Here is an 8,879-nt window from a genome sequence, read left to right on the forward strand (position 1 = left end):
GTCACGGCGCATGTGCGGTTGCGCGCAGCTGGTGGGAGCTCGGCCGAGTCGCCGTCAGAGGCGCCTGCTGCAGTAACGGACACTGCGAGCGTTCTGCACTAATGCGGGTAAACGGTGAAGCGCGGATGGCGTCGGCAGCCCCTCTGCGCGTTGCCTCCTTGGTGCTGCTGCAATTTCTTTCTCTCTCTCGCTCTCTCATTTTCTCTCTCCCAAGCATAGCGCGCGACGCGCGCATTCTCTCTCGCTCTCATTTTCTCTTTCTCTCCCGAGCATAGCGCGCGACACTCCGCGAGGTGGTTGCTAGGCAACACAGTGGCAGGCGGCACACATTGCAGAGAGAGAGAGACTTTTTAATGGCAGAAAGGTGGAGAGGTCGGCATGAGTAAAGAGCCTCTAGCCTGCTGCTCCACGCAGGGGAAGAGGTTTGGGCGAATAACAGGGATAGGATGAGAAGAGGAAGGAGGGTGGTTGTATGTGGAAGACGATCATGAGGTCTGCATAGCATACTATTTTTGTGCACCGCGTACGTGGACACTTCATAGAACGACACAGTCATCTTTGCAGGTAGAGGTAGAGGTTACTGCAGTGTAACTAGAAGACTGTCTATAGCTTGCATAATTTTTGCAGCTGTTAGCGCCACTGGCGTATTTAAACCAGTCAGAAGCAGCTGCAGGGCGTCCATTATTTGTCGCAGCATCGCTTTGATGACAGAGTCCAATGTTGACTTTTCTGTGCACTGTCCTTGTTCGCGCGCACAGTCTAAGGCCCGTGTGTGCGTCGGTAAGCGTGGCCATACGTGCGATTCCGGGCTTGCGAGGCTCGCTTTAAGCAATGGCTCGAGAGATGTATCGATGGTGATTGAACTATCTTCTGCTGGACCTGCGGAATTGGAGCCAGAGAGCTCTCGTTTGCACCTACAACTTGTCCACGTCGACGACGCGATCGTCTCCTCCGGTGTTGCACTCACGCTGTTGCCTTTTATTGCGATAGCAATTATATGGACTCTCAAAAGCAGATTTCTGCCGTAGCCGTCGCCGTCGCCGTGAGGTTCCGTATGACGTCATTTGGAGAAGAAATCGTCGCCTCGCGCCGAACGCTGTATGTGCGAGTGAAAGGGCGCGAGGGGCGCGTCTTTCACGGGGAGTGAACGCACGGCGGCTGGCGCTGAGCCGTGCTCCCTCAAGGGCTGCAGAAGATAGCGCCAACCTTTCCCTTTCCCTCAAGAACCACTTATCATCAACGCACGGCGGAGAACAAACGCGCGTTCTGCGCCGTGCTCGCTTAAGGGCTGCAGAAGTAGGCGTCTCTGTTCTCCTTTACATCACCATATATGTAGAGCAAACGCGCCTTCTTCCGACGCGCGAGAGGCCGTGGGGGAGGGGGAGGGAAGGGAGGCGACGTTTAGCTGCGGCACGCAGTGCCTATTTATATCAGAGGCTCCGGCAACAGTCACCAACGCCGCACGCATTTTGAGCGAACGCGGGCAAAACGCCGATGGCGTCGACAACAGTTCTGCGTGTTGCCGATGCTGCTGCATGTCCAAGTTTATACAGCTGATAAAGCTAATATCATTACTCCGTATAGCTCTCTACAAGTTTGCTATCGCAATTGATGCTTCGCCTTTTAGGTGAAACTGCGACAACCTTTTTGTGGGATATACTTGTCTTGCTCATTTGGTTCAGTATTTTTATCTCCTTGTTTAGTTTAGGACAATCCTTGGAATTGGCCTTGTAGGATCGACCGCAATTCAAGCACATCATTTCTTTTACTGTGCATGAAGATACGTCATGGCTGCCACCACAGCGGAGGCATGCCGTCTGGCCTGTGCAGACAGCGCTGACATGGCCTAGCTTTAGACACTTGTGACATTGCATTGGTTGGGGCACATAAGGACGCACTGGATGCCTCACGTAGCCCACCTTGACATGGTCAGATAGCCTGTCTCCCTCGAAAAGAAGCTTGACGCTCGTCCAGCGACCAAAGTGATGAAAGTCGAGGACCTTCACTGTTGTAGACAGTGAACTCTTCGTCGGTGATGTCAATCACGACATAGGAAATAACGCCTGCCCTAGTGTGACCACTGTGCTGAATGAGCGACCCGACTTCTGTGTGTCGTAGTATGCGCACGGTTTTCAATTTTTCTAGGGCGGCTTGCGTCGCTACTTCTACTGTTACTATGTTTTTCTTGATGTTGAAACGCACTTTGTTAATACCTTTCGGAGCCACATTAATAAGGTGGGTGTTTAGAATCTGTCGGTGTACGGTATTTAAATTCTTAGACACGCCGAGAGTTAGAAAAGCAATCCTGTAAGTCGGAGTACCCGGTGCATTTGGGCCCTGATCACACATCTTTGGTTGTCCTGTGGTATTTCCTCTTCAGTCGCTTACCCTCCACGATGGTGTAGTCGTTGTCGGAGTCCACTAGGTTGCTGTTAGAGGCACTGGGCCTCATTCACACAGCTGTCAAACGCTGCAGAAACAGGAACCGGACATCTTCATGTCGACGTGGCGAGCCTTACACTATATCACTAGGAGACAAAATTTTAAGAGGCATCCTCGATGCAAACAATGGCGTGCCGTCTGTCATCCCCTTAGGTGGCGTCTCGTCTAAGAAGCACAATAAGGCCTCCACTGGCAAAATTCTATTGCGTCAAGGCAAGAAGCTACGCTTTATGATGATGATGATGATGATGATGATGATGGCCTCACACTTTGGCTCGCACCCACACTGGGGAATTGGCCAAGAATTCGCTGTCTGAACTTTTATGTATTGTTTAGAAGATTTACATATGCAATAAAAAAGGAAAAAAAATGAAAAAAAGAAGAGAAAACAAATCAATATAAAAGTAGTCATTTAAAAATTCATTCGTTTAGTTGATTGCGTGAAAGCGCAAACGGCATCAAAGACATCCTTGTGGCTGAAGCACAGAACTGACGCACCGAACGTTAGTATTATTTCTGATGTTAAGATTAGCCCTAGTTTAGCAAGTGGAATTTCTAGAAGCCTTTTTTCTTAAGACTGTATAGCGGCGATATATCAAAAAATAGTGATCTAGGAATTCTGTTTCCTGGCAGAATTGACACAGGGGTCATATCGCCAGACCAGTCCTGTGTAAATATAGATTTAAGGGGGGAACAGGGCAGCGCAATCTGGTGATCACCACTTCCGATTGCCTTGATTGACACAACTGGATTTTCCACGGAAACTTGAGATGCTCAGTTCACTTCGTCTTCCTCTCATGTAAAAGTCCGGCACACATTACGGCCAGCTTAAACAGCTACGCTGTTAAAAACTATCTTGAATTGCGCATTGCGCGCTTATACAAGTTTATTGAATGTGGTTGTTTCATTAAGTCTAACAGTTCCTTCTTTTAAGAGCTTAGGAATTCTATACGTAAGGCTTCGCATCCCATAATTAGTTCTAATCATAAGTAGTTTAAAGTTATTCCCGCGAAAGTATCGGTCTGTGGTAGTTTGAAGATAGATGGAGTAAAAGTTTGACCGATTTTTTTAAATTTGTGTAAACATGTCAAGTGATATCCTCTCTGCACAGGAAGATCTGGTGGAACTTATTTATACTCTATTTTATACGTAATCTTGCGTAATAAACATAGTGATCTTAGTTTAAGTGTTAGTCTTGGTTACAGTGGTGCGTCGCGGCGGTATTGCACACAAAAAAGAAAAGAACAATCAAACGTAAGAACAACGCCAAGTATTTGTTGGGTATTCACAGTAGCAAAAAGCAAGAAAGGAAGAATCCACAAACACTATGGTAATTTCAATATACTATGAACATCAAGAAAGAAATAACACGATTACACGAATGAATAAAAAAGTAAATAATAAAGGACTTGCAAAATGACGAGAATTGAACAGATGGAAACATATACAAATGCATACCAGCGAAGACTACCGCTTACAAAATAAATAGCCGTATCAGCGACAAGCAGCCAGCAGGATAAATAACAATTGTTTTTGGATCATTTCACGCCAAACTCACTAGATTTTGAGCTCGACCATTTCTTTTTTTTTCTAAAAAATACAGACGATTTCATTCTTCTAACAAGTCTGATAGCAAAGGCCTTCAGCTGGAAAGCTTTTGTTCGGATATTGACCACGATTTTGTTTTCATAAAGTAGTGAAAATGGTACATATATAAAAAAACTCTAAATATAATTTTTTTGCTGGCGTATTCGTTTAAACCTTTCCAGGCTGTATGATAAAGCGTTGCTTGTTCAGGTGACGGAGTTTTGTATTGCATTGTTCTTATTTTAGATGTGTCTTCATTGGCATGAAAAGGGAAATCTATCTATATAAGGTTCTAAAAATAAAAGTATGCGTTGTCTACAGACTTCCTTTCAACACATTTTCTGTCTCAGTAGAATCCAGACAAGCGATAAAAAATTGGGCAGCCCAAAAAAAAGACGAGAAAATCACACAAAAAGATCGTCAGCCCTTCCACTCCGTGAAGATGGTTAACCAGCGAAGGGTATATGAGGTTACACACACGTTCGGCAGTGACGGAGAGAATGAGGGTCCGCCGTTGTCGTTTGCATTCGATGTTTCGAGTTTGTTCGCCGGCGTGGTTAGCTGCATTCGGCCTCTATTTCGGCTTGCGATTCTTTGAAATTAAATTGCTTCAAAATTAAATCTCTCCGTTACGTAATACAATGAATGGCTCATACCCCCTTCAGCAATGGCTTATACCCACGTAAACGCGGCCTCCCCATTACGACGACAGCAGAGAAGTGAATTTCTACGCTGGAAGGATCAGTGGAGATGCATTCAGCTGTGGAAGCAGACGGCGACGACGACGAACGCTGGAGCAGTGGCACGAGCGTGTGCCGAGCACGAGCACGAGCCAACGAGCCAGCTGCGGAAGAAGACGACGACGCTCGAGCCAATGCTAATGATGATAACTTTCTGCACAGAGGCGATTGTGCCTATAGCTATATACGATTTCGCCTAGCCATATATTTTGCCTAGACATAGAAAGCTTCGCGCAAAAAATTCAGTAACATTCCACTCTGTGAAGGTGGTGACCAGCAAAGCTGTGTATGTGGTGATTGACCGTTGCTCCAGTGAAACGGTCCAAGCTTGCGGGATCGGGGCCACATGGACGGTTCGCATTTCTTTCCGCCTCGCCGTCCTGACGGGAAGCACGCTTACGCTTGGCATTCGCAGCCCGCTTATAGTCGGTGATCTCCTTCCGCCGCCGCTGCGCTCATTACCTTTTATGTTCACGCCGTCGTTCTTGGTAGGCACACTGTCCTTCTTCAGACCGTACAACATGTGGCCTACCCATTGTTCAGTTAGAGCAGAATTGTAGAAAGGAGTTGACGTAGAGCATCACGTTAGCAGACAGAAGACACTCAGATTGAATACGTGGGACGGCGTACACGTGTATTTTTGCAATTTGGTCGAGTGCTTGAAGCCTGCTTCACCTCCGCCGCGGGTCAGCCCAGTATTGCATTATCTTCGCGATCGGCCCACATTTTTGTTCTATGGACATCGATCCGCTTGAAACTAGCCATATAAAGCTTCGTTGTAAAATTCTTAAAATAGCAGAGAGTACCATAGTACCATATTTTACCACGAATTACAGCTGCCCCGAGTAAAAATATAAAATTCAACGCAGTATTAAACCAAGACAGTCGTCATTGATTTCTGAGCGGTTATTTAAAGGACCATTTCTTCAAGGACAGAAAATGAGTTGTGTTTCTAGTCGCTTTAGAATCGCGTACCTATATGTAATGCCGCGAAATTTCAATAAACATCGGTTGTTGTGCGCTCTTGTATGTGTCTTTGTGTGCCTAACTCAATCCTTTGTTTTAATTGCATGGTTTGCAATACGATATAATCATCTTCAATGAATGCAAGCAGTCCTTCTTCGAGAAGAAGCAGCACAGGCGACCTGTGGAATTTACGGTCCATACACACCTGATCGTATTCTGTGATCTGGTCCTTAACCATCGCTGCAGCTTCAGCAGCTTTTCTATTGTAGCCTTTCTCCCCGCACAAAGCCGCAGGTGATGTGGATCATCCGCTGCAGATAACGTACAGTGCGCTTTGAGCCCTTTAAAGGGTCTTCAGGTGATGGATTCCAGGCCCATGTTACGGAAGGCGTAAGGACCACCTCACTCGATGTACCAGTTCCACCATCCGAGACTTCTAGTGGACCCCCTGTACAGTAACATATAGGTTATAATAAAATGTCCACGATGCGACATGCTGCAAATATTTGTGTCAATCAAATTTCTTATGATTAACGAACCATAACGATTAAAGTGCCAAAGAGAGAGCAAAGACATTCTAGATTTTTAATGGTAATAGTTTTCTTAGATCTTTCGCCTGGTTGCTTGATTGTCAGCATCCGGACTACCCCCGCTGAACTCGCGTGCTCTCGCGCAACAAAGCTTGTAAGGGGCGACCTGCGCTCAAGTCGCATAAACGCATGCCGAATATTGCATCTGCGTGAGACACGTTCAGTTTTCAAGGCGCGTCCGCACGCGCATGGTAGGCGTGCCCAAGGTCGTGCGGACTCAGCGTAAGTCGCTCCTAACCGAGTTGCGCGATGTGTTTGTAACGAAACACTGACTAGATCTTAGAGAGCGACATGATGTCTTGCGAGAGGTTTGTTTCGTGTGAAAGTTTAGCTGTTGTGGTCTGTTGGCGCGGTGAGTCACGTTTCTTCGCAACCTTGGGTGACGGTGGCTGGGGGCGTCCTTCATCGATGTCCGCTGAGCATCTCCTGAAGAGATGCGCTTTTTTTTTTCGTTTTGGCGACCCACGTACATTAGCTTCGCTTAGACTGTCACAGTGCTTGGTATCTGCACTATCTCAAACGCCAATCGCTAGAGGAGTTCCTGGAATCCGTGGAGAAAGCGAGCGGAGGAGTGAACGCGGTTCCGCAACCGTTCTCAAGCCATCGTTGTTACTCCGTCGTTACCACAAAGCCAAGATTTTTTTCTCATCATGCCGCCTTGGTCACGCTGCCTCTGTCACGCCGTCATCATATCTATCGTCGTCACGTCACTGTCATTGTCATTTTCACGCTGTCATGCTGTCTGCCAAAACATGTTGACAATTGACCCCTCTATTAAGCACATTTATTGACAGCAGCAATATACTTCGCGGAAGTACTGCTAGCGTGTGCATTTCACTTCGGCGGTCCACATCGGCTTATTCGCTTACTTTGAAAATTCTCTTCCATGGTTTCTGCAACAGTTTTATTATAGTGATTACTTTCGGTGGAAGAACTCGGGTATTTGTTCAATTTGTTCCACAAAATGTACATATGTTTCACAATATGTACCTGAAACTGTTTCCTCGCCTTCGCTGCCAGCGCTAATTGCATGCCGCTGTAAGCACTTTTCAAGTGCCCAGCTCCCCACCAGCTTCACGGACGATCGAAATTTATTACGCTGACATCGCAACTCTAAGTTGTGGCCGTTATCAACTTACTGGGCGAGATCTGCTGTCGGTGCAGAAAAAGGTATTAGCTACCGTAGGCTGGGAAAGCACTGAAGTCCTTCAGAAACCGAATGCGCGGTGCCTAACGCATTCTGGCCGTGGCTTCTGCGAAATTCCCATGATGAAAGTTCAGATCAGCCAACATCGTATATATCTGTACATTTGGCTATATCATAAACTTGATGGCACTGCGTAGTTGAAATTTCCAATTTCGTACGATAATAAATATTAAGAAATTATATAGTTTAGGACTAGACCGTTGTGCTAGCTGGTGTAGCACATTGATTATTGTGCTCAAGGGTAAAATTGTCAGGGAAGGAGAAACCAGGCAGACAGAACAGGTGATTTTTGCCGTGTCCGCTAGGCCTCTCTTTTCCCGACAATTGTACCGCTCAGCCCGATGATGATATTTTTTGTTGTCATTCTCGAATCTTGCCTTCTAGGGAACAAATAATGACTAGACGATGCCAACCCTAGAGGCAAACCAAAATCAAGTTAACAAGACACGACTAAGTCGTTTATTAGTTTTCTAAGAATTTTTCTCTTATTTATTTATTTTATTGCCCTATTTAATAAGTACGCCCACCACACTAACAAACGCTTCCCTTACGCCTCAAAACTTCATCGCACACACCCAACAGATTACACAGTCTTTCACGCGCATCTAATGTAAAACTGAAGCATTCAATTCGTCTGCCATTCCACATACGATTCGTCTCTGGAACAGCCTCCCCGATAACATAGATTCAGAAACTGGCCTTGGTAAATTCAGGCACTCACTCAACTTTCTTATCCCTTCACGCACTCACTATTTGGTTTTAATTTTCAACTTTTCTCTTGCGCTATTGTAAATTTCTTTACAAACTTTGTGTTCAAATACACAGCTGCATGTCATTAATATATTTCTGTAATTTTTAAGCTGTGCACCTGGCTGGTGGTGTTTCTTCGACCTTGATGTCGGGAGTTTGCCAATTTTTCTTTTTTGTTTACTTGGTTCTATGCCGCCCTACCTCAATGCCCCATCTTGAGGCCTTGTAAAGTATTTTACAAATAAATAAAATAAATAAATAACATGGAGAAAAAAGTCGCCGAGGTACGCTTAAGTTCATTCTTAATTGCAACCCATGTATAGTAGAACAGAACTTCACCGTTTTAACAGCGTGCGTGGAAGAACGACACGAGACCGTTAGCGAGAAAGATAAATAATCAAAAGTAGTGTTTCTAAACGGGGTTCCCGACTCAGTCAAGCATAGACATTGATTTTAGCATGCACCCTGCAGCATGACCCTTCTGTTATCAGCGGTACTGACATGAAGTAGCTTGATGTGACTTGATTTTGGGCATTGATTGACGTGGCTATCATTGACAATGAGTATACAATTTGGGAAGTCGCTTTAATTTATTAT

Source organism: Dermacentor silvarum, chromosome 4 (assembly GCF_013339745.2).
Source record: "Dermacentor silvarum isolate Dsil-2018 chromosome 4, BIME_Dsil_1.4, whole genome shotgun sequence".
In the NCBI taxonomy this organism is placed as follows: domain Eukaryota; kingdom Metazoa; phylum Arthropoda; class Arachnida; order Ixodida; family Ixodidae; genus Dermacentor; species Dermacentor silvarum.